This window comes from Canis lupus, chromosome 11, assembly GCF_048164855.1.
Source record: "Canis lupus baileyi chromosome 11, mCanLup2.hap1, whole genome shotgun sequence".
NCBI lineage: Eukaryota > Metazoa > Chordata > Mammalia > Carnivora > Canidae > Canis > Canis lupus.
The window spans coordinates 69,915,177-69,942,478 of NC_132848.1; positions in this window are offsets into that span (position 1 = coordinate 69,915,177).

The window sequence follows — 27,302 nt, forward strand, 5'->3', positions numbered from 1 at the left end:
TCTGATTCATCTGTGCAGCTCAGATTCAGCCAGAAAGAAGACATTCTTCCCTCAATAAAGATAAAGAACCCCATATATAATGAGCAGAAGACTCTGTTGGCAAAATGTGGGCAGAGGCCTTTCCATCTGAGACTACAGTGGAACCTGAGCGTCTCCTATCCTCCTAACTTTTGGGGTCCCCTTTGCTCTTAATACCAAATAAGTACAAATCCATCCCGTTTAATATGGCAAATACAGAGCTGACCTCAATGTAGCCACAGACACTCAGGAGAAGGCTGACACCTTCCTGGCCCAGTGTCTTTCTTATTTCATGTTTCTAATAATACACTAAGTTATATTTTATGTAAGTGTCAGTCTGTATGTATCAGAATCAGCCAACTCTGATCTCCACTCACCACCGTGGCCCTGGGGCTGCCTCCCTGCTCTCAACCCTTCCCCAGATGTAGATACAAACTCTGCCTTGGTCCCCAAGTACCACCAACATGCAGATGTTGTGTGCAACAGACTTTGTTGAAGGTTCGGGAATTAGCACAATCCAACGAAGGTAACAATTTACACCTGTCATTGTGCATTGTCACCAGCACATGGCATTTCTTAACTACTCTCCTTCTCTTTATACTTTGGCCTGCTATCATTTTTCCTGGGCTTCTTTTCTCTCTTTGTGTCAAAACAGTGCTCTCCCCTTTATCCTTTTGTCCCTGGGTTTTACACCCATTTACCAGCTTGTCTGGCAAAAATTCAGAATACATGTTATTGTACAATAGAAACTCAGCTAATTCTTTTTGTTTGAAGTCTCTTCCACTGACAATAGCATTCCTTAAAGTGGGATCTACTCAGTAGTATTGGTCCAGTCGTTTTGGTTCCTAGTCCACAATAAGTACAGAGGTCAAGGTTTTTGTTTTGTTTTGGTTTGGTTTTTAGGGTTTTTTCTTTTTTTTTTTTTTTTTGAGGTCAAGTTTTTATAGCAATTTGACAGACTAATTTTATGTCTGATAAACCTAATAATAAGAGAAAAACAGTATTTATATTTTGTATGTCTTTCTTATTTCATGTTTTTAATAATACACTAAGTTATATTTTATGTAAGTACCAGTCTGTATGGATCAGAATTTTAAAAGCAGTCCTTCATGAAACATTTGGGAAGCTGTGATCTTGACTGACCTAAAAGGTCTGTGTTGTGGAAATGAAATATCCCATTTCTGTATATTACCAAAGAAAAGGGCAGTTTTCCCACTCCAAGGAATTGTGTTACTTCCCTGGGCAAATGGATTAACTCATAATTTTTTTTTCCCTCCTTATCAGAGAAAGGAAAGAAGGAAGGAAGGAAGGAAGGAAGGAAGGAAGGAAGGAAGGAAGGAAGAAAGAAAGAAAGAAAGAAAGAAAGAAAGAAAGGAAAGAAGGAAGGAAGGAAGGAAGGAAGGAAAGAAGGAAGGAAGGAAAGAAGGAAGAAAAAGAAAGATTAAAACATGACTTAGCAGTTATTGCGGCTTGTGGGACAAGAGAAGGCTGTAATGATAACAAAAACATCCATGTGTACCTCTGGTTAGTGTCTATAAATCACATTCCATGCATCATTCCATTGATCTTCACGACGTCTCAACCAAGCAGCATTGTTAGCACGCACTCTACTTAATGGATGAGGAAACCAAGGCTTTGGGGAAAGTGTCTTACCCAAGATTCTTCACCTAAAATATGAAACTGGGATTCAAAATCAAGTACTTTGATTCCAGACTCCATGTCCAACCCCCAACATCACAATATGATAAAAATCACTGGACTAACTCATTTCAGATGATAGTCTCTGGGGCTTGAGTAGATACCCAAATCCATTCCATTCCTATCAGCCATCTCAAAAACTGGCCTCCATATCTCGAACAAGTTAATAAAAATAGATGGTTTTCATTCTCTTTTCATGGTGCTACACCCAGAGACACACATGTCCCTCTCACCTCTGCTCTTTCCCAACACTACTATACAGCCTTACCCACCTAACTTCTACCTACTTAACTGAGAAGAAAACTGAGGTCAGGAGTTGCCAGGGACCAATTCCAGAAACAAAAGGCAAAGCTCAGAAGGGAGCCTTGAGCTTTCCCAACGGTGTCCTTGTCTTGAACCCAACCATCCAATATGGGCTATTTTCTAATAAGGCAAACACTCAGGGTTGACATTAAATGACTTGATGGGGAACAGCCACATGCTGACAGAAGAGATGGTCAAAATAAGTGTGAGGTGGGAGTTGAAAAACTGTTATGGTTTTAATCTGATTAAACTGGTCCCCAAAAGAAAACCAGAGGGGTGTTTCAGAATCCTATTTCTATAATTCCGATTTCTTCCATTTTTATAGCATATAAATAATTAAAATTATGCCCACAATACATTTGGCTTCATTCATCAGGCATATTGAAGAATATTACATTTAGTAATTTACATACACCAGAACATAATACATTAGATTATCCAGAAAGCTAAGAGCAGCAGGCCAACATGGACTAATCTCTTATATAACATCTGCAATAGCCGATCGCAGGCGCATAAAGCGAGCTTGGATTTTCCTAGGAACCATTTTCTTGCAAATGAAACATTTAATTATGGAGCTGAGTCCATAAATAGACCGTTAACACTGGGGAGGGGGGATGGATGCGGCTATATTGCTGGACTAGCAGGGGAATATCTTACAAGAAATTCATCAATGCCACAGATAATTAATTACAGCTCACCTTCTCCCCACATAGCCATGCCTTTATCAGCCAGCGTTGGAGAAACAGCAGATGGCTGACCAAACACAGAAAGCAATTTTCTGTCAACTCATTACTTACAAAATCATGGACTAGGTATGAGACCCCTGGAAGGTCACCTAGGCCGTTCCCCTGTGTCCAGAACAATCTGCACCATAATTGTTTTGGTCACGCGAGTACCCATCTCCCATGTTCGGAAAGCACCTCCAGGGGAAGGAATGCTGCTGTCTGCAGAAGTCTTGAATTCCAGGGACTTTGAGCCCTTCCACTGGGAAATATTTTCCCGGACGACTGAATGCTTCAAGGTCTTTTCCTCATCAATATGTGAACCGGTGTCCCAGGCAGTGCTGAAGGTCCCAAATCCACTTGGCCTGCTGGGCTGTGCCAGGACGCTGTGCCGTAGGTGTTCAGGGGCCCTTGTTGTCTCCTTGCTGGAAGCCAGCTAGAGGGCACATCAAGGATTCTTGTTCCCGGGGTGTTTTTACAAAAAGATTCAAAAGACAACTCAAAGTTTTATTAGGTTTCATGACTATTTTAAAGTTGCTTATTTAAGATGAAAATACGAGAAAGTTCACAACTCTATTTTTATCCATCTGCTGCAAGGTTGCTCTGTTTACGCCCGTCAACTATACCGGGGAAATGAAGTTTCTTTATTCCCCAAAAAGGCTCTGCTCTTCCTCCAGGCCCCTACCTACCTGGGTAGCTGGAAAAACTTAGACTTGAGTAATAATAGTATTTCAATCCCATCCCTCAGAAAATCTCCCCTTCGACACTCCGTCTTTTCAAATTCAAATTCCTTAACAGGGAACATGTGTTCCTTTGCAGATGAGTCAACGTATTTAGACAAATTTTGGTTCCATCCTCTTTTTTACCGAAGATGTTGCTGTCTTGATACCTGAAGGGATCATTTTATCCTCTTCCCAGCGGGTGAGAAGATTCTCTGGATACATCCTACCCCCAGCTGCTTATCACACAGAACAGATCTGCTTCCTTAGCGTAGCGACAGTAGAGGTGATTGTGCTTTTTGGGGTGTGGAGTGGAGGGTGGAGGGTGAAGGGGAACAGTTGTTTGTTCCCAATATGATGATGGCACACACCGAGGTGTATGGTCCCTACCCAGTGCAGCCTCCGGCACTTCGGGAGACCCTCTCAGCCCTCCTCCATGACCTCACCAGTACATGTGTCCTTCTTTCTGGGCTCCTTGCAAGCCACAGTCAGACCATGGTAACCAGACCACAGCCTCTGGTTTTTCAGTCCATCCTCCTTCTGTAAACTAGCTTCCTCGTCATGATAGAGGTCTCCTAGAGACCTGGATCTCTCTTTCTCTCAGTATCTCTCTCATTCATTCTCTCTCTCTGTCTCATACACACACACATGCACAGACCACTCGAGAAAGCACACCACTAGCCCAGTAGTCCAGGGGTTTTCTCCCTCATGTTTATCTGGGCACAGGAGATGGGAACCAAATAGAGTGAGAGAAACAAAGACCCGTAAGTCTGCTCTCCTCCTCTACAGACCCGATTCTCCTACCTACATTAGCTCAGTGTAGAAAGCCAAGTTTCCCTTTTACTCCATCATGTCTTCCCCCTACTCCAAGGTTGCAACTTCTTGGCCTAACCATCAAGACAAGGGGAGGGGGGCGTTCGTCTTTACCGATGGGAGCATTTGAATGATCTAAATTTTACAAACGTAGCTGCTCTTCAACTGCAAGCTCACCTGCAACTAGGAACTACTGAAGACAAAAAGAGTTCTTTGTTATCTCGAAGCGTGCTCTCATTACATCATGTTTCCTTCTGTAAATCCTGTGGCTCCTAGCCAACTACCTTCACACTCACACAACCACAACCAGCCACGCACACATCACAGACACACACACACACACATCCGTACACTCCTTTTTACCTCAGATAAGAGAAAATGGTGGCACCAAGATTCAGACCAGTAGATCTTCTCTGTTAACCAACAGACTAAGAAGCAAGAGCGAGTCCCTTAAATCCTTTTACAGAAAACCTACCATTGTGGTAGAGCTATAATGATCATGAAGATGGTTGGTTCACCCCATTATTATTTATTTTGAACCTTGGGGACTTATAATTATCCACTACACATGAAAAAACGTGCCAAATGCCTCCATGCAATGTTACCCTTAAACTCCAAAACACATGCAAACATACACAAAATTTTTTTAAGCAGATCTCAATTGATATGTTTCAAATTCTATTACCTTATCAATTGTTTTTGTGAACTCCCCAGCTAAACCTATGTAGATCCCAGCACACGGCACATATAAGGCTTTCAAAAAAACGTGTGATGAATTAAATTGAACCCGATGCAGTGCCATAGTGGGGAGAGGAAGCAATATCAGTGACAAATCTCACCCCTTCCTGTGGTTTCTAGCAATATGAGATCAAACCTCTTAATCATAGGGTATTTTGTGAGGAATTTTTTTTTCCTGGGCTATTTATTTACTAGCTCACTTCTCATCATTATATGTGGAATATACAGCATTGTAGAGAGATTTATGGGACAGATTTTAATCTCAGCTGCAGGGCATGCATCAGTGCTTATCTCTAAATGGAGGTGTGTTTTATGTGGTCATTGTTTCATGTGATCACAGGGCTCAGCCAGCCAAATGACCGCATACCTGAAACCCAGGAGAAAGGGCAACCTTGGGGGAGTAGAAGGAGCTGACACAGGGCAAAGTGCCTGAGAGAAAGGGTTTGTTAAGGACTCTTAAGCCATGGCACATAAATTCAATCAACCTCAAAATCAGGTGGTGGAAATGAGGAATTTGGGCCTTAGACACAAAAATCTCAGTAGGCTAGTAGATCCCCCCAAACCATGGTGCTTCCCTAACAATGAGCCAGACTAAAGCACATAGACTCTGAAGCCAGCTTCTTTCCTGGAAACCCGATCCCTCCACTCCTTTTGCATTCCAAGCCAAGAAAGAAGCTTCACAGACAAAACTGAAGAGACCCACAAGATCTGGTTTAAAGTTGCCACCAGTAGCGTCTTGGTGACCTCTCCCTGCCCTCTGAGGCCCAGCCCAGCTGGTTTTCTCATCAGAGCTATAGAGAGGAGCCAAGCTTGCCTCCACTAGTGGCAGCTCCTATTACAGGGCCAAGGAAAGCCCTACTTAATATCCCTGGGGCCTCTGACACTTGATCCCCAGGCACTGTCTTCCACTGACCTAATGGACAGGACTATGTCTTTCAGATTAAAAGGATATTTTTGAACTTGAGAACTCATCTGTTTTCCTCCAGAACAGACCCATGTTAAGTGGCCCTCAACTGTGTTCATTGGTTCATTCACTCAGCATCTATTAATGACCTATTCTACTAGGTAGGGTGTGTGACACTACGGGATAGGACTCCCATAAGCTTTGTGTCTATTTTTGCCAAAATTACCTTCAAAGAAGATGGAAGATGATATAGGAGGACAACTGCCCAAACATAGCCTTGAGAGAACACTGGGCCAGGGTCATTCCACTCCTCACCCACCTGGGTTTAGAGGTGAGGAGCATGACTAAGTGAAAAAGCAACCCAGCTGTCATAGACCACTTCCCCTGCTGACCTGTGGTCATAAATCAGGAGACAGATCACAGCCTGAAGGATGCTCTGGGAAGTCAGAGGAAATGTTAAGGCCAGGTGGCCAGCTCTGGTCCTGCCCGTGCCTCTCTCTAATCCTTTCCCTACTGTGTGTCTCTATGTGTAATGAGTTGAATAATGCCGCCTTTCCAGAAATCCCTGTCCATTCAGAGTCTCAGAATAGGACCTTATTTGGAAATAGGATCTTTGCAGATGTAAAAGGTGGGCCCTAAATCTAAAGACTAGTGTCCCTTAGAAGAAGAGAGGCCACAGAGAGACACACAGAGAGGAAAGCAATGGGACAATGGAGGCAGAGATTACAATTAGAATATGTCTACAAGTCAAGAAAGGACAAGGGCTGCTGGCAAATACGGAAGCTAAGAGAAAAGCAGGGGGATTTCTGCCTTAGAGACTCCAGAAGGAACCAATCTGCCATCACCTTGATTTCAGACCTCTGGGCTCCAGAATTGTGAGAGAATAAATTTCTATTGTTTCAAGCCACCCAGTTCGTGGTCATTTGTAGCCACAGAGCTAGGAAACAAATACAACATGAGAGTTGCCAATATTCCGCAGCTCTGGGTCTGCCTCCCCTTTGTCAATTCTCTTCCTCTAAACAGTTTCTGCCACCCAGGCTGCAAACGTCATTATTTTGGGACCAGAGGTAGGTAGAGGACAGAAGAAAAGCAATCATCTTCCTTTCCCTGCTCAGTCAGTGCTGTAGAAGACCCAAGTGATACTGGCTTGCGAGAGCCAATCGTATACGTCTCTTCCCCCAAATCCATGTTCAATGACATCATGTTGGTACCTTGAAATTCAGCCGTGCTGGGGGCATTTACACCATGGAAATTGGCAAATACTACAAATCAGGGCTTTTTCCTCCAGGGAGCCGATTGTTCAACACTCACCATCAACCATTGTCCCCACCTATGTTTCAGCTACTTTCCCAAGTGTCTTTATAGCTCCACTCAGCCCCATTTCTGCCGGAGGATGAGGGTGTCAGGAAAACGACACTCGTGTTACATAAGCAAAGCTGAAACTTCCTCCTTACTAAGAAGGCAATCATTCAGCTCCATTTTTCCCCTTGAGCTCTGATCATTACTCTGTGTATTATTGTATATGAGGTCAACCCCCCACGGGCACTTGATTATTTATAACTTCAGAAAGTTCCTTGCACACAGTTATTTGCCAGGCTTTCATCTACAGCAGGCAGCTTTTGATAGAAATATGGAAAATGGCCTGGACCCTAAATGACAAACAGATGAGGAGTTCTGATGAAAATCACACATGTTTGAAGACCATGTGTTTTCACATGAAATATATATGGGATTTTTAATTGATGTTGACTTTAGCTCGTGGTAACATTTTTAGCTATCTTAATTAGTGGGTTACAAAAAACAGCAAAGGAAGGAATGTGATCAAGGTGACCCTAGAGAAAACCTGGCTTTGAGTGACTTCTCCTTACCTCTATGTCCACTCCCAACCCTTATCTCATTGAAAAGGAAGCATTCTCTTGTCCAACCTGTCCCTCCAACCACAACGCAATACTAGCATAGCCCTGCCTTGGGGCAAATAGCAGGACCGTACTTCTCAGTCCTCTGAAGTTGGATGAGCCTATGGGACTAGTTCTGGTTAATGAGTTAGGAGGGACTATGGTGCATATAATGTTCTGGACCACAGAATTTAATTTCTAGTATAATATTTTCCAGAGCTTTCTTTCCCTTGGACAGAGGGATCCATTAGAGATGCTAGGTGCCCCATCAACTGACTAGAGTCCCCAGACACTGAAATGGACATATAAGCACATGTGAGGTAATGCTGTGTTATTTAAGGCACTGGGATTTGAAGGCTATTTGTTACCACAGGAAAACTTAGCCAAGCCTGACGATTAGTTCATCCTTCCTTGTAAGAACACCAGGGCTCAAGGAGTACAGAGCTCAGGAAATGAACACCAAGGACCACAGATCCTAACCACTTTAAAAATCACAGAAAGTGAGACCTGAGATGAACTTATAAACTATGAAATGAAAGGCAAGCCCTTCAGTTACCCCTGAGACATCTGAGGTCCAGGGGTCGCTGTTCTTGCCTTATATCACCTAACTAGTGGGCATACCACCTCTTCCACCAACGACTATACTTCCTTCATCTGATCACAATTCCTCTGGATTTCAATATCCTCATAGTACAATCCCACCTAGAGGTTTCATGTTGGAGAAGATAGGATCTGGAGTCCGACTGGCTGACTCAGCCCTCTGATTTACCAGCTGTTTGCCTCACCCAAGTCCCCTAAAGCTCCGTTGGCCTCCTGTCCAACATCTGCTGGGGAAGGATGTTAATAGGGTTATTGTAATGACATCTAAATGAGATCTATTTAAAACACTTAATATTGTGCCTAGAACATACAAAGGTCTAATAAACATTCGCTGTTGTTATTACGTTCATGCGGTTCCTTCTCTGTGCCACTCCCAGGGAGGCAAACTGGGACAACCAAAGAAGCTTATTTAGTCTATTTTTAAAAAAGAAAAAGAAAAAAAAGACAATAGATCCAAAATGGAGTCACTTGTGCAAAGCCCCATATCAGCAAACCAAGACCTAATACGTAACCAAATTGTTGTTTCAATGTCTCTCAGGAATATAATCCTAAAGTAGTCAATCTAGCATCTCCTGGTGAGCATTAGTGAGGTAATCTGCCTCACAGACCCTTCTGTCTCCCAAAGAAAGATGAGGTAACCCACTCTTTTCCTGTCCCTACTCCTTTCTGCCTATAAAAGTCTCCTATTATGGGGCACCTGAGTGGCTCAGTAGGCTAAGCAGCTGCTTTCAGCTCAGGTCATGTTCCAGGGGTCCTGGGATCCAGCCCTGTGTCGGGGCCCCTGCTCCTCAGGGGGTCTGCTTCCTCCTCTGCCTCTGCCTCTCCCCCCGCTTGTGCGTGTGCAATCTCTGTCTCTCTGTGTGTCAAATAAATAAATTAAAATCTTTAAAAAAGAAGACATCTTCCGTTGTGTACAGTTCCTCAGAGTTCCTTTCTATTTTCTAGATGAAATGCAGCCTGGTTCATGAATCACTGAATAAAGCCAATTTGATCTTTAAATTTACTCAGTTGAATTTTGTTTTCCAACATGTCCATTTGAAGTGTCCCAAAATGAGAGGGTGCTTACCTCTCCTAGAAACTGAAAAGTATAAGCAGTTTCACTGTACTGTTCTGTTTGGATAACTCCAAACTTTGCAATCCATTGAGGATAGTTCGTTGCTTTGTTCAGACAATGACCTCAGCTCTCCCTTTGCTTTACTTATAAAGCCCAGGGCAGTAACAACTAATTTATTAGACTTCATCATCCCAGGAGACTCTAAGTTCTCTTATGGCATCAAAAGGAGGAGGACCTCCCTCAGAAAGCTGGCAAAGGCCTGGGAAAGAATGAAATTGTTCCTTTAAACCCTGTTTGATCCCAAAACACCAACTCAAGGTAACAGTGTGTGGTTTGAGTGCTGTTTGAATATCAGCAGCAAGAGAGTCCAAATTACAAAACACGATATGCATTTGCAAGGCGATTTTCTTATTTGCTGTCTCATTGGTCCCCCAGGAGCTAATGACCATCTCTAGAATGTTTTTGGCAAAAGTGGCAGCCCTGGGCTCCAGCCATAGGAATCTGGCCACAGGTTACCACTTCAAGATCACTGAAAAACACAAACGCATCCCCCTCAAAAGGATCTCTACCTTCTGGAGAAAAGCCTTTTCAAATGGTAAGACTTCTCATCTCAATTGGAAACAAGACTTTAATTGTAAGACACACTAAGAAAAGTGACATTTAAATGTCTCCCGGGTTTCAGCAGAATCTTTCCTGAAATGAGACTGGCAGAAGGAGACAGTTGGATGTAGCTTGGGTGTAGGGAAGGAAGGCAGGGCCCAAGGAAAGGAAACGCCTTGGCTGGGGTGGTGAGGATATTTACCAACCTCACAATGCCCCTGCCTATAGCTTTACTGGCAAGCCCCAGAGCTTCGCTGGACCAAGACTTGAGTTCAGGATCCAGCCAGTGTCACCTGACAGTCCAGGACTCCTCACTAACCCAAACCCAATGGTAACCACGGAGCCGTAGGCCGGATGAGATCATCGTAAAGGAGGACCAGCAGCCCAAAGATGAAGCCTGCGTCCAGCAAGGCCCATCTGGCATTTGCTTTTCCTGACTTCTGCCCGTGGCCTCCTTGTCCTTCTTGTTTGTCTTTCTCTGACTGGTTTCACTTAGCATTATACCTTCTAGATCGATCACATCGTTGCAAATAGTAAGATGGCGGAATAAAATTCCATTGTGTATATACATATATATACACACCACATCTTCTTTATCCATTCATCTATCAGTGGACACTTGGGCTTCTCCTTTAATTTTGCTATTATAATTAATGCTGCAATAAACATAAGCGTGCATATATGCAATTTATGCATAAAATTTGCAAAAATTGCAAATTTTTCAAATTTTTAATTCTTTGGTAAATATCTCATAGTGAAATGACTGGGATCATATGATAATTCTATTTTTAATTATCGGAGGAATCTCCACTATCTTCCAGAGTGGCCATACCAGTTTGCACTCCTACTAACAGTGCACAAGGGTTCCGTTTTCTCCACATCTTCACCAACACGTGTTGCTCCCTTACGTTTCTTACTTTAGCCACTCTAACAGGTGTGAGGAGATATCTCATTGTGGTTTTGATTTGCATTTCCCTGATTTTTTCTTTATTTCTCCATTACAGGTCAAGACATGGTTCTACCTCAAGTGACTGGTATATAGCTCACATCGCAAGCCACCACCCATCACCCACGAGTTCAGTAGTACTCAGACTGGTCCATCTCCTTTTCAGTGAAACAACCCACTCATCCCGCCTACACTTGGCTGCCACAGCGATGTCAAGTAGATTTAAATGTTTTAAACACTTCTCCATTTCTGTATTTCTCTCGTCATGGACCAATAAAAAGCTCACAGACAGGCACCAATGAGTAGTCCATGCTTAATTTTCTAGATCTAAAATTTCCCTCTGTCTTTTCTTTCATCTATTTTATTCCAGTTAACTTCATGTGTCAAAAGCCACACCTGTAGCCTCTGTGAGACATTCTTCTGCCATAGAGAATTAATCCAAATGCCTCATTTTTCAGATGAAGATGCTGAAAGGCAAAGGCATAAGTGACTTTCCCAAACTCCCACAGGTGGTTTGTAGCAAATCTCTGAACCCAGCTTGATGTTTTCATCCACAACTGCAATCTAACCAGAAACAGAAATATGGGTTGTTATTAATCTATTTCATTAATATCTAATCTGATTTTTGGTAATGCTAATGTCCTGACTACCCACTGTCATCTAAAATAAGAATAGGGCTGCCACCGTCACATGTGATGCACACGGTACAGGAATGTCTCAGTCTATTTGGGATGCTGTAACAAAAATATCACAGATTGAGTGGCTTATAAATAATAGATCTTTGATAATAAAAAAATAAAAATAAAAAAAATAAAAAATAATAGATCTTTGTTTCTCACTATGCTGGAGGCTGGAAGCCCAAGATCAAGGCACCGGCAGGTTCAGGGCCTGATGAGAGCCCTCTTTGGTTCCACAGATGATCATCTTCTCCCGGTGTCCTCTCACATGGTAGAAGGGGCAAGGGGTCTCTTTATACAGGTAGTAATCTCATTAATGAGGGCTCCACCTTCATGACCGAATCACCCCTAAAAGCCTCATCTCCAAATACCATCATTTTGGGGATTGGGTTTCAACCTGAATTTGGGGGGATGTAAACATTCCATCTATAACAAGGAAGGAGTGTCTACTTCTCCAATTGCCCTTAAGTTCCTCTCTGACAGGTAGCAGCAGTCTGCTTCAGAGGAGGGTCCGTGCCAAAGCTTGGTGCAGGAGGCCAGAAGTTCCCTGGCCCAGTAGACACGAACTCTGACCAACAAGCACAAAACCATGTCAATCGAAACCATAATTCGGGTCGCCAGATCCCACTTGATTGCAAAAGCTCTGAACGAGCCAGATAGAGCCCATTCACAGGCTGGTCTGAATGCCCGAAACTACATCACTTGAGGAAAAAGTGAAAGAGCAGGAGACGTTCAGGCCGAAGAAGAACAAATTCCAGGAGACACAGAGCTATTACTAAACATTCGGAGGACTGTCACCGGACAGATGGATTAGGCATATTCCAAGGGGCTCCAGAGGAGTACGTGGGGGGCAAATGTGTGAGAATGTCACATGAACATACCGATGAGCTCTGATGATGTGATGACTGTTGAAAGGTACTGAGTTCCCTGTCACCAGAGGTATTTGAGCAGGGCTGTTTGGAAAAGAACCGTGTGTTGCTAGATCAAATTCGGGGAAATCCAGTAAAATGTGAATTTCAGATAAAACCACAGATACGTGCCTTGTAAAAGATTTGTCCCAAATATGACATAGGATGTCCTTCTGCTAGAAAAGTATTTGTAGTTTATCTGAAATTCAAACTTAGCCTAGGTATCCGCCCTTTTTATTTGCTAATCCTGGCCACCCTGAGTATTGAGGGGACAGTCTGGGCTGTAGTTTTACCACTTCTTGTGATTATAGGAAGGTATGTTGAGATGGTCGGGCTGTTGTTGGTCTAAATGAAAAACATAATTTTTCTAAAGAAAAACGGCCCTCTGGAGTCTCTTAGAGCTAATACAAACTACCCAGCTGTGCCAGCCGGGGCTGTCATTACAGAGCTCAATAAAATGGATCCTCTTCAGCTCTGGGGGATTGAGAGCTACAGGGCTTCCTCACGCAACAATGAGAACTTGTCGGTTTTGTTTAGTAAACATAATGTTTGACACCAGGCTCTCCCTCGGCTTGTTTATATCTGGCTGCCCTGCCAGCCAGGGGCAAGGCCTGTGGCTCTGTGGTCAGGGATCTCGTTAGGAAGAAAGCAAAGACCATAGGTGTTCCCTAGAGAAAATACAGGGCAGCCAATCGGAAAAGAATTCATGCAAAACCTCACCGCTTCCACCCAAGAAAGACCCCATCCCTGCCTGGGCCCCCTCGTGGGAGATGAGGCCTCATCAAACCTCATCATCGAGGCCCTCCCACTCAGCCCCCACCCCCATCCTGAGCACCTCTCTCTCGACTCAAAAGGTAGGCCTGTCTCTTGGCCTGGCAGGCCCTCTGCAGCCGGCCAGCCCCACTGGGCCACCTTAAAGAATCCTACACTGAAGCAGAAAAAATATGGGGAGGTAATTCTGAGTTTCCTGCCTTTCGTCAGTTTAAGCCAGATGCGCGCCCCCTGAGCCCAGCCACACCGTGAAGGCTACAGGAGCTCCCAGAGGCTCTGGGCCCGAGGAGGGAACAGAAGATGCAACACATGAAAGTGCCCGCCCTCCCTCGGCTCCCCCCACAAGCTGGTCCCCTGCACCGGGGGGCATCCCTCGGAGATCTAGAGAGAGAAGGTGCCACGGCCCCCCAGCACACAGCAGCGGTGGCCCCGAACTGCTCCACCGTGTCCCAGACGACAAAGAAGGGGACAGTGGGGGCCACCTCGCTTCTGCAGCCTGCAGATGGCCTAATGCGTTCCTTAGCCGGCAGGACGGGAAGCAAGGGCGGCTGGCTGGTTGGGGACCCGCACCCCGAATCCCTCCTCCGTCCTCCAAGGCAGGCGGGTGCTGAGCAGCCCCAGCCCCAGGCCACCGAGCCCTGGCCACAGGCCGCTGGGCGCTGCCGGGGACGCCCCTGGGTGACTGTCCCGCAGAGAGCGGTGCTGTGGCCAGGGCGCCAGAGGGGCCAGGCAGGCACAAGTCCAGCTTTGCTCCATCAAGCACCTGGAAATGGAAAATAAATCAGAAGGCAGTTTGAGGCATACGCTTCTCTGCCTTGGGGGACCTGCCCTGAGCAGGCGACCGGCAAACTCATAGCGGCCCGTCTAGGCTGGGTTTCCCAGAGGACACCTCACGGGAGCATTTATTTTAAGGCCACGATGGTGCCCCTGGTGACGGCGTTTTATCCAGTTTCAGCCAGGCCCTGCCAGCTGACTCACCAGAGAATCCCTGTGCCTGACACAGAAAGACCCAGAAGGCCGGTGCTCTGACTCCCCGGCTGTTCCTCCCGTGATGCCGCAGTTGGCTAGAGGCTCCTCCCCTCATCCTGATTAGACAGGTTCTCCCCCTCAATCCTCACTCTGCCAAAAAACAAAAACCACCACTTCCTCCCTTTCCACGTTCTCCTCCTAAACCATCTTAGTGAGAGTATGATCCCATCCTCACGAAATGGGAGCTGATACCCCCAGCCTCAGCTTGCAGCCACTTGTGCCAAAATTGAAATAAATGGCTTAAGAAAGAGAATCAAGAAAGAAAGAAGGAGGTGACAATGAGAGACCAAGGGTCGAAAGGGCAGCAAGGAAGGAAATGGGAAAGGAAGAGAAAGGATAAGTGGAAAGAGGGAGAAAGTAGGAAGAGGGAGCAAAGATGGGGAGGGAGGCTGGCAGAGCAAAGACACAATTATAACTGTTCTCCCTCTCGGCCTCCGTGAGAATACAATTATACTCTAAAAGACAGAGACACCGCTAACTCCTGGGCTGTCCAGGGGCTACAGGAATGGAGGGCAGGACCTGAGGAAGCACCTTGCGTCGCAGGCCCGGGAGAGGGGCCACGGGGAGGCCAGGGCAGGTCACCCAGGAGCTTTCATCCTGGCACCCATGCAGCTTGGGACCCCAAGTAGAAAGGACAGATGCCATTCCCCCCATAGGCTTCCTCCCTCCTGGGTCTCACATTGTATGCGAGTCTATTCTGGTTTCTTCGCTGACTTCCTACCATTAGGATCTCCCCAGAGCTTGAACCTCACTGGGACACCGCAGGAGATTCCCACTGGTAATCCCTTCTCGAGAGTTACAGGAAACTGGGATAAAGAAAGACATCAAAGAAACCCAGAATGGAGCAGCCCTATGGTCTGTGTCCTTCATCTGGAGAGAAGGATTTGACAGTAGGGTTCCCCCCATCCCCGCCCTTAGCAGATTACCATCCAGCCTGAAATCCCATTTACCATGTAGCAGTTACTGCTGCCTTGGGATCCCTGGGTGGCGCAGCGGTTTGGCACCTGCCTTTGGCCCAGGGCGCGATCCTGGAGACCCGGGATCGAATCCCACATCGGGCTCCCGGTGCATGGAGCCTGCTTCTCCCTCTGCCTGTGTCTCTGCCTCTCTCTCTCTCTCTCTCTCTCTCTCTGTGTGACTATCATAAATAAATAAAAAATTAAAAAAAAAAGACTTAACTAGCAGTTACTGCTGCCTTATTATGAATTGGCTTATCAAACTGCAATGGAAGGGAAAAGGCAATGGAGATGAGACCCTTCCCATCCAGGAGGTCCTAGGGTCTTGGGCCACACTTTTGTGTATAAAACTGCTTATACATGCACATTCTCACATATCATACATTTATACAACCTTTCCACTTACAATGAAAGTCACCCCAAACTGTGGTGTGAAACCACCATTTATCGTGCTCAGAAATTCTGTGGGTCAGGACAGTAGAGAGGGGACGACTTTTCTCTGCTCTCTGATGATGGACTCTCAGCTGGAAGATCCAAAATCTGGGCGTTGGAGCCTCATTTATTCACATCCTTGGCAGCTGCTGATGGCGCAGGCCTAGCTCTTAGCTGGGTGGTAACTACAACACCTACACACGGCCTCCACATGGGGTCTGGGCTTCCACATGGTGGCTTATCACCGGTGAACATCCCCTGGTAGAAAGCCACTCAGAAGCCATTTCACCTTACGACCTAGCTCAGAAGTCACACAGACCCTTTTCTGCCACATTGAATTCATGGCGGCCTGCACAGTTGCAGGGGCTCCCGAATCCACAAGTCTGGCCCATTCCTCTCTCTTAGATTCTGGATCCGATCGCCCAATTTCCTATTAAGTAGGCCCACCTGATTGGTCATCAAACGTCATCCAGGTCACACAGGCTCAATATTCAGGTCACACTGAACTGTCTGCCCTATTCCTCCTCCTGAGAGAAAGTATTTTTTCTAAGTCCCAGATCCCAGAGCTAATTTGTTCTACTCTCTCTGGACATGCATCTATCTGCCTCTTTTTCACCCCAAAATACATGCTTTCCCAAATACTTCATGTAGACTCTTCATTTCTGATGTCTATATTACATGTAGGAATAAATCACGTATCATCAGGTAAGGACGGCGATCATATTCCAAAATATTAGAGGTTTTTTTTCCCAAGGAAAAAAAATTACTTACATAATTCTAAAAGCCTGAGTATAGGCTATAGGCATCTTGATGAAGTAGAAAAGCGACACTATGGCAAGGTAGAATCCGAAAGGTCATAAAAGAGAAGATAAGGAACAAGAGGAGGAGGCCTGGAGTGGGGTGGGCGTGCAATAGGGAGAAGAGAATAATTGCCAAAGCCTCTCCTCGCTCACAGGGGGAAACATCTGGAGAACCAGCCATGCCTGTAAAAGAACACCTCGCTCTCAGCCTCACGCAGTTTTCTAAAACAGTCGCTCTCTCGTGAATGCTGCGGATAGTCCTCTTCTCGGGAGGGGTGTCTCTCTCAAGTCAGCCGTCCACAGAACCTTTGCGAGTGAAAGGTCCAACTTGGACACTCAGGCCAGGCAGGGATCACGAAACCACAGCCCAGGCCAGATCCAGCTCACGGCCTGTTTTAATGCGATACCCCAGCCAAGGATGGTTTTACATGTTTACGTGGTTAGAAAGTACCTAAACAAGACTAATATCTCATGACATATGAAAATTACGTGAAATGGACTTTTTGGTGTGCACGACGTTTTGTTGGAAGGCCTCCTGCCACCTCATTTACATAGTGTACGGCTGCTTGCACACTACACCAGCAGAGTTGAGTAGTTGCAACTGAGACCGTAGCATCCATAAATCCTACAATACTTACTGTACAGTCCTTTCCTGAAAAAGTGTTCTGACCTCTGCCTAAATCCGCCCAAGTTACATCGCTCCCTCCCCCAACTTCCTGGAAAGAAACCACATGCTTTCCCATTCCATCTACTATACTCTCTTCCTATCCAGCCCCAGAATCCTCAGTTGAATCAAATGGGTCCATGTATATGGCCAATTTAAGTCTAAAAGTCTCTCTCTCTTTGCCCACAAAGCCCTTTGCAATTGCTGCCGCCTACACAGAACTTTTCCTTTCTCTGAAATCCACCTGTTGTGCAACTAGTTAGTGTGATCATTTTTTTTTTCAAGATTTTATTTATTTATTCACGAGAGACATGGGGAGAGAGGCAGAGACACAGGCAGAGGGAGAAGCAGGCTCCCTGCGGGGAGCCCGATGCGGGACTCGATCCCGAGACCCGGGGCCACGACCTGAGCTGAAGGCAGATGCTCAACCGCTGAGCCACCCGGGAGCCCCTAATGGGGTAATTTACTATGTTGCAGTCTTTGTGTATTGTTGTGTTAGTGCTATAAATTCCCTGAGATAGGTTCTGTGTGTTAACTGGCACGGTTTGAGCTCTTGGTATGCGTAAGGCTCTGTAGAGAACTGGAGGAAGCTTAAGACACAATCTCTGCTTCCACGGATTTACAATGAGGGGAGGGGTAAATTAATTATGCTGCACACACACATACACACACACAAACACACACACAAGGATGTGAGAGTTCAAAAGAGGGAACAATCTCACCCAGTTGGGGCACAGGGAGTGGGAGCCGAACTGAGAACTTGCATGCGACCTTCAGGGGCCATAAGAAGTCAGTGAAGTCAAGCAGAATGGTGAACCCCAAGGAGACAAAAGCTATCCCTGGGTCAGCTCTTCCTTCCCACCTAGGTGGGAAGAAACTTAAGAGAGTGCAAGCTGCCTTTCACTAGGAGAGCTGTTTCCTTGCCTTGTTGATTGTATTATACAGGACCAAGGGCCAGGGACAAGGCCAGAGATTAATAAGCCCAAGGAATGGAACTCTGGCTGCAATATGAAGAAAAACTAATATTCGGGATTGCTCAAAGATGATACGGACTGCCTTAAGAAAATATGAGTTGCCTCCTTCCAAGAGAGATCTAAATATACACTAGATGCTCACCTGAAGAGAATACAGGCAGTGGGTGGACTAGACTGTCCTAAAAGTACGAGTCACAGACCAGCGGCATCTATCTCACGCGGGAGTTAGATGCTAGGCAGATTCTCAGCCCTCACACCACCACTACTGGATTAGGATCCCCCAGACTCTAGTTATTAGAATTAACTAGAACTCAGGTGATTCGTAGGCACGTGCTTTAAGAAGCATGAACTAGACAACCTTAAAATCCCTTCCAACCCTGAGAACCTCACCTTCAACATTAGGAGCTGAGACCCCTCGAGAGAGCAGACATTAATGTAATTATGGATAATATCTTTGTTGCTTCTTTAAAAGAGATTCCCAAAAACTACCTGTGAGCCTTCAGGTGTTCAGTATCATCGGGCCTGCATTTTGTCAGGAGCATCAAGCTTAAGGATCAAGGTGATTGAGGAAATACTGCGAATAAGACCTTCTAACTGGTCTACCGTTTGAATTTTCGGATGTACTCAATTGCAACGTGCCATGACCCTAACAACATCAACCAGGGCTCTCTTGGTTTATAGGAGACCCACACCCAGTTGCTCAGCTGCAGACAAGAGAGGACCCAACTTCAGGAGAAGGCCAAGTTCCTGGGAGCCTCTGCAATCCTAATAACTGACATCTTGGGGCCTACTACATGTCAGACACTATCCTCAGGCTCAACACCAAAAGAAAAAAGGAAGGCAAAGGACTTGTGCAATCCCTTCCCAGTCTCCCCACCCCCGCCCACATTGTATTCTGCACACATGCTGAAGCATTAGCATCGGCTGATTTGGAAGGAATATTGGAAATGAAGTGATAGCAGAGTAAATGTCAATGCATTCAGTGTGACACCGTGAGCACCAGATCTTAAACAGCTTCATCATTGTGGCATTTACTGTATCCTGAAATAATATTAATCCCACTGTTGTCCTTCTTGATGGAATCATCCATGAATATGGTTTATGGGCCTGGCCAAAGTGATAATAGGTTAAAAGAACAGCCTATCCAGTGTTCCACTAAATTAAGGTCGCTTCATGGAATTTAATGAAACAAGTGCTGCATGGGGTTTTCAAAGGACGTTCTTGTAATTCATGTCTATTTAGGGCTCCTGATAACCAGAAACCTAATTTCTTGGAGTAAAATAGCTTTTTGTAAAGCCTGGTCATATAGAAGAATAAAAAAGCAAAAACTTTAAAGGGCAATAATAAGACCTCAACTGTATTATTTTGTTATTTCAGATTCAAAGTTTAAGCAAAAAAAAAAAGTTGGGAGGGAGCCAATGAGACATTTTGAATAAAAACCAAATATGAAAACTAATCAGATTCATATGTCATTCGGCAGTTGAGTGCTGAAACAAGGATCGTGCCCTACCCTCTCCCTTCAGCCACATACCCAAGGACATAAAAAGTCTTGGGGTGCAGGAGCCTACGACGGCATGCTAAAAATGATGAGAATTGAAAGAACTGTTCCGACTTGAGAACAACAGAGGGAAGACAAGAAGGAGTGTTCCTATTTCCATTTCACGTGCCAAGGCTGAACAGGGCTCTGGGGCTTACACCTTCTCTGAGAAAGCCATGAGCCCAGATTCATGCCCTTGGAAGCACGAGGACATTCCACTGCCCCTGCCAAAGACTGAGCCAAAATATCAAACCATGACAGATAATTATTTTGCATCCAACATGGATAGTAGACATTCCATCTATGCTTTAGAGTACAGGGAAGTCACCAAGTGGCACATCAAGTTCTTTCTGGACTGCACCTTTTCCTTACTCCCCGTCACCGGTGACTTTGAGTTTTTTGTTGTTGTTAGGGTGGAGGTCGCAAATTCAAACAGTAACAGGGGTCAGGCCGGACACTCGAACAGGTGAAGTGGGCAATGCGAAACAGACTACAGGGCCTGGACGGCATGTGTGCAACGGGAGGAGAAGCCAGCATTGAGCGCCAGACAACTGCTTCCATGCAGGAAACTATACTTAAGTGTTGCTCTAATTCCTGATTTTTTTCTCTTTATTAAGATTTTATTTATTTATTCATGAGAGACACACACAGAGAGAAGCAGAGACACAGGCAGAGGGAGAAGCAGGCTCCATGCAGGGAGCCCGATGTGGGACTCGATCCCGGGTCTCCAGGATCAGGCCCTGGGTCGAAGGCAGGCGCTCAACCGCTGAGCCACCCGGGGATTCCCAATTTCTGATTTTTATAAAAGATTCCAGGAACTTCAATTTTCTTTTGAGAAATATTCAAAAATTCTTTTCAGTATCACAGGACATCATGTCTATGTCCCTAACTCAGCTGACGAGTCAGCACTCTGTCCACTCTGTGTTAGGACAGCAGCCGGCAATGTAATTTAAGCTCGGAGACACGGGATTGGAATAGGGAAAGCAGCGTTACGTAGAAACCTCAAAAGTATGTGTAACAATGACGCAAAAGGCAATCAATTGATTTTTATCACATTAGATAAAGAGATGGTCCTCTTTTCTCTATCTCATCTACTTGTTCTTTGAACTGAACCAATTCAGATACTTTTCAGCTAATTTTTGCTTTTTTGGCCCAATCTCTGTCATGTGCCTGAGGTCAAGGTTATTTTTTCTGACTTCAGACAGACAGGAAGGGGCTGGAGCTACCTTCTGAGTGACTCTTGCAGTGGGTCTCCATGAAAAATATCCTCCTTCCCTCCACCGAATGGCCAACGTCTATTCTGAGCAGCCCTTTTTCACTAAAAATTTGTGGGGTTGTGTCTCTCAGTTAATTTCAGTTATATCCCTCAAGACAAAACTGGGTTAATTACCCAGAAAGTTGGCTGACTTTTAAGGGGCCAATTTACTCTGACCCAGAAGACACATATGTAATATATTCAGCACAAGTTCCCAGGGCAGCCTACCTAATCACCAGCGCAGACATGGCAGGGCGGGCCCAGTCTTTCTGTTCCTAAAAATGCAAAGGGTGCAATCTGCCCACAGAGAAGCGCCCATGTGCCTACCCCCTGGGAAGGTGTCCCCTAACTAGAAGTCAAGTAGAGGGCTGTAACAAGAGCAAGCACTGACCCCAACAGTGGGCAAGAAGGAAGAGAATGGCAAACATTGCAGCAGCCATGCAAGCCTCCTGGGTTGGAGCAGAACACCTCCAGCTGTCCAGATTTCCCAGGAGAAAGTGCAATATAAAAATGCAAATCAAGAGCCTGCCCCCCGCGCACAGGGGCAGCAGCAGGTATGTCTGTTCCATGGCGCAGTGGGTCTCCACAGCATCCTTCCGTCACTTCACCTGTGAGTTCACAGTGAGTAGTCTGTACCTTGTGGCACACTGTCTTGCTCTATCATTTAGCTCTTTCTGGGTCTATGCTTGAGCTCAATTACGTGCTTTTTTTAGACGAGGTATGGTTATGAGATCTTGAGATCTCTTTACATTTGCTAACACTGAGCCTTGAGTGTAAGCGGGGCTCAATTAATATTTATGGAAAGAAGAAAAGGAATTGTCTACTAACATATAAAAGTCAAAATCAGCCACAGAGGAGAAACCCATTGCATTAAGGACATAGTCAGAAGCAGGAAAATTGGCACACCCCCCATCAGTTAACAAATAGTTTATAAAATGTGACTTTCAGGCTGACATCCCAAGCTCCTGATCACAAGAACCTGGAGTAAAATGCTGATATGATTGCTACACAGTCTTGTGGTTCCACCTTAGTACATGCTTAGAATAGCCACTTGGGTCCAATCATACTAACAAGCAACTATTAAGAAAGGAATATATCACCGGAAATACGTCCAAACAACTGCTACTCGACAAAAATATGCATTTACCTTACCCAGGTAATTATCCATCGGTTTCTAGTGAATCTAGAAGAAAGTCATTAATGATGTGACTGGCTTCCCAAACTCAAAATGATGATGCAGTCTGATTGGCAGGTAGGAGACTATTTCAGTGCCAGCCAGCTAAATCTCAGAACAGCCAGCTTGACGGGGATCAACATGATCTCCGAGGACTGCTGTAGGTCAGCTCGGGCCTGCCCTCTCTCCGCTGCCACGCTGGCTCAGGTTCTTTCCCGTTCTCCATCTCTGTACTAACTCCATCTCTGCTGCAGATGGGACAACTATCCACAGTTCCCCAGAAAGGCCCCACCCCTCTTGGGGTTGATGACCGTGTTCACACTATTATTTCTTCTTACAATGCTTTTTCCTCTTTTTTCCCGATAGTGCTCTCCTCCGGTCCCCATTCCCATCCCTTGAAGTCCACCACAAAAATCCTTTCCCCTAGGAAGTCATTCCTAATCAGTCCAAAATCTCCCTAAAAGTATACCCCCCACCCTTCACCAAATATTTCTTTTATCCATGACGTTCATCCCATTAGACCTAAATTCCAGGCATTTGTATTATGTTATCTCCTTTACACCACAGCAAGTTTATAGATGATCCTAAGGTCGTTGCTAACCTTCAGAGACCAGAGCTTTCTATTTTCCTTATCTTATGGTTCCTGGGACCTAACACTATGGCTATTTAAAAAGCTAGTCAATAACTACTTCTCAACCCACACTGAATTCCATTATGATATCCCTCTTTTAGGCAGGACCAGGCTAAGAGATCTTGGAAGCAGAAGACAGAAGAATGGATTTCCATCTCTTCTGCCCAAGGCTCCACAATCTGATAAAGCACATAGTCTCAGTTCATCTCCTACTAATAGTGGAGGCCAGAGTGAGTGGCTTTCCCAGAAAGAAGGGTACAGAGACTCTGGCAAAAGGTAAGGGGCTTGCCCAGCAGGACATTTATAGCAACAGAGATCATGTCTCCAGGTACTAGAAAATGTCCCCATCATCCCATGGTATAGAAGTGGATGGTCCCTTCTTTTTCACTTTCTCGCTTTTACTTGTCTCCTCGTTACATAGCTCAAGTGTAACCACTGCCTTCCCTGCCCCCTGCCCCCTGCCCCCTGCCCCCACCACCACCACCACCACCTCCAGGCTCCAACCTAGGCAAATGGGCCTGCAGCCAGATCTGGCCAAAGATCGCCACCTGTAAGACATGCTGACACCAGCAGGAAAGAGCAGCTGTCCATCTACTGGGGTGGTCAAGCTAGTAGAGTACCCACCTGGGACTGCTGGCATCCCTCGGTCACTTTCTACCACAGCGTAGGAGAGCCTGCTTCAGAATGAATGCAATACAAAGAAAGAAACAATGTCTTTATACCCCGAGTCCTTGGATCCCGCCATGCCTAACATCAGTGCATCTTGGACTTCCTGCCAGTAGGGTCCCATCGCTCACAATCAAGAGCTCTGCCTGAAACAATGGGAAGCACTCTGCACCAACAGGCAGGCTGCTTGGCTCTAGTTCCCTGCTGACTGACTGTATGACCAAAGGTAAAGTTCCTGGGACTCTTGCTTCATCTGGTTACATGAAGCCAAGGTTGATTCCCGAAGTTCCTTCAAGCCCTGACATTCTCTACGTCATTTTCTAGACTTGACATTCTAGATTGACATTCTCTAACTGGGAAAAAAGAACATCACTCTACAAGACCTGCCATATTGTGATAATGCCCAATATCTCTGTGTCATTTTCTTTGTCTTTGGTAGTGGCGGTGCTCTTGACAATACCAGAAGAGCGTGAAACTCTCATTTCCTCACTGGAGGGGGTTTGGAACCCCAGCACCGGGCTGGCAAAGTTATTTAAAGCTATCTTGGTTCTAGCCACTGAAATGGTGCCAACCCCAGTAGCCCTGTCTTGATCAGAACCCAACAAGCAATGTTAAATTAACTACACAAGGGAGCCATTAGACTGAAGGGACTCAATGCTACAGAGGCTGATGGCTGTAAATGCCTCAAGGTTAAGAGATCAAACCCAAGGACAACCACTTATGGCCAAGTAGCCTTTGCGCTAGAGCCGATCGGATATTTCCTTTCTTTGCGTTCATACCTTTCCTACACGTCTTTCCCTTCGCTGCTGTTGCTGGGCACTCCTAGTCGCTACCAGTTGGGGACTGCCAGATTTGATTGATTTGATTTTTGCGTAGATAAACTCTTAAAATTTTTTAATATGTTTAATCTTTTAACAGCAGAAAGCTGACTGTGCTGCCTAGACAGATTTCACCATCAACCGCAAGGGAGTTACTTGGCGCTCATTCTACCCAGGGACTGTTATCCACTTCTTGGGGGAAGGAAAGGCCAGGAGGATCCTCGTCTTCCAACTACGTACGGCTTACCAGGAAGACAAAACACACAGCGGAGAGTGCAGGGCCAGTGTGGCCAGTGGAATGAGCAGCCGCCGATATGCAGAGACCCCCTCCTTCCTTCTTCCGAATCTGGAAACAAGGGGGAAGGTGGATCCTCTCTAGAACTGAAGCCAAGAGAGACAGGGCCTGCCATCTGTAGAAATAATCCACTTTGCTCCGTCTCATTTGGCTGTTACATTTGCCTTTGAACCACAACCCCCTTTCCAGCTACTCCCTCCCCCTCCCCCCACCCTGTCCTCTCCCTCCCTCCACTTTTTTCTGCTTGTCTTCTCATTTCTTATCCTTCTGAGCCTCTCTCCACCCTTTCTGCTGTGCTTTTCTATAGAAACAGGCCTCTGATGTCACACCCTGGGGTCCTACAGAAAGTATGCATTGAGGGGTGGGCAGGGGGCTGGAGGCATCAAGATTGAGTTCTTTAAATAACACTTAATGAACAATAAACACAATCCAGCCCAGCCAAACTGGTACTTAGCTACTAAGTACCCAGTCAATGGCCCATCTGTCATATTGTTAAGACCTTTAGAAGTTGTTTAACAAAATGTTAAATGAGATGACATTCAGCAGGCAGCAAAATGCTTGACTGCCTAATGCAACCCAAAAGAGCTGGCCTGGTGGCGGTGTTTGATATAATGCTTTGTATTCCCCTCCCAAGAACCCAGGAGCAGGAGGTCTCCCTGCCTGTCACTTCCTATCTAGGTAAAGTGAGCCTAGGGTGGGAAGGACACGATTACCATTGGCAAGAAGGCCCCGGCTGGCTGATGAGGTGCTTTTCTGAGGAAACATGACTGAGACGGGGGCACCTGGAAGTAAAGCCAGCAGAGAGAAAAAAAATAATAATTCATCTGGAGTTTCATTCTCTTCCCTTCCTTGTCGCCAATGGACCCTACCTCTCTCTCTCTGCTGGCCTGGAGGGGAAAAGGCAGGGGTGGTAATGAGAGTCGACTTTTTCTAAGAGCTGAAATATGAAGCCAATTACTAAGGGGAAGATTTCCAGCAAATTGGCTTCTGATAGCTCACATTTATCTGCTTTAGATTTGCATAGTCGGGGAGGAGAAGCTCTCTGCTTTGGTCCAGGTAACAAAGACAGAATCATCTGTTCAGCAGGAGGTGGATAACTTATTCAACTTACCTTCAGCCCTTTTACCCCGGAGTTCAACAATTAAAGGCAATACCAAACAAATCACGAATCGCACAAAGAATTATTTGAAGGGGAGAAGAGGAAACGGCAAAATAATTAATAATAATAATAATAATAATAATAATAATAATAATATAATAAAATAAAAATAAAAAGCTTTTTCCCCCCTCTGGCTGATGGTGTGAATACTGAAAGAAGCTCCTGGGTGGGATTACACAAAGAGAAAGAAGCCCAAAAATGTTTGCAATGACAAAGTTCTTTTCTGGAGGGTAAGCTTCCAAATTCTTTTCATTTTCTTCCTCCTTCTCCACTTAGAATTCTCTGGCCTTTGTCCTATGTTCAAACACTTAATTTAAGGAAGAAACTAAATATGCAGCAAATTTAACCAGCTCTCAGAACCCTACAGGGAATAGAAATTGTATTCTCATCCTGATGGTTAAAAAATAAAATCTGGTGTTACTGAAATGAATCCCCATATAAAGTCACCTCACACAACTGAACAATAAAAAGACAAATAACCAAGCAACCCAATTGAAAACAGGCAAAGAATTTGAACACACATTTCTCCAAAGAAGATACATAAATGGCCAATAAACACATGAAATGATGAAATGATGCTTGACATCATTAGCCATTAGGGAAATGCAAATCAAAGCCACGGTGAAATACCACTTCGCATGCACTGGGATGGCTATAATCAAAAAGACAGACAAAAACAAGTCTTGGTGAGAATGTAGAGAAATTGGAACCTTCCCATGGCTGATAGGAATGTAAAAAGATGTAGCTACTTTGGGCAACAATTCCTCAAAATATTAGACATGGAGTTACCACATGACCCAGCAACTCCACACCCAGGCGTATAACTCAGAAGAAATGAAAACAACATGCAAACAAAGACTTGCAAATAAGCGTTCACAATAGCATTATTCATAATAGCCAAAAAAAGGGGAAAGAGCCCAAATATCCACCAAATGATGAAAGATAAACAAAATGTGGTATATCCATAACAATGGAATATTATTCACAGCCATGAAATCGAATGAAATATCGATACATACTATAGCCTGAGTGAACCCTGAAAACCCTACGCTAAGTGAAAGAGCCTGGTCACAAAGGCCGCATGCTGAATGATTCCGTTTATACGAAATGTCTCCAATAGGCAAATCTATAGAGACCGAAGGGCTGGGTGGTGGCAGAGAGGACGGTTGTGAGGAGTGACTGCTAACGGGTATGGGGTTTCTTCTAGGGATGATAATCATGTTCTTTAAAGTAGTTATAGTGATGTCGATATACTAAAAATCAATTGAGTTGTACATTTTCAATGGGTGAATTATACGGTATGTGAATTACATTACACTGAGCTGTTAAAGAAGGAAAAAAAAAAAAACTTCTCTGCATTAGTTTGCTAGGGCTGCTTTAGCAAAGTAGCACAAACTATGTGGCTTAAACAACAGAAATCTACTGTCTCACAGTCCTGGAGACTAGAAGGCCAAATTCAAGGTGTTGGCAGGTTTGGTTCTTCCTGAGGGCTATGAGGAAAAATCCACTCCACCCCTTTCTCCTAGCTTCTGGCAATCTGCTGGCA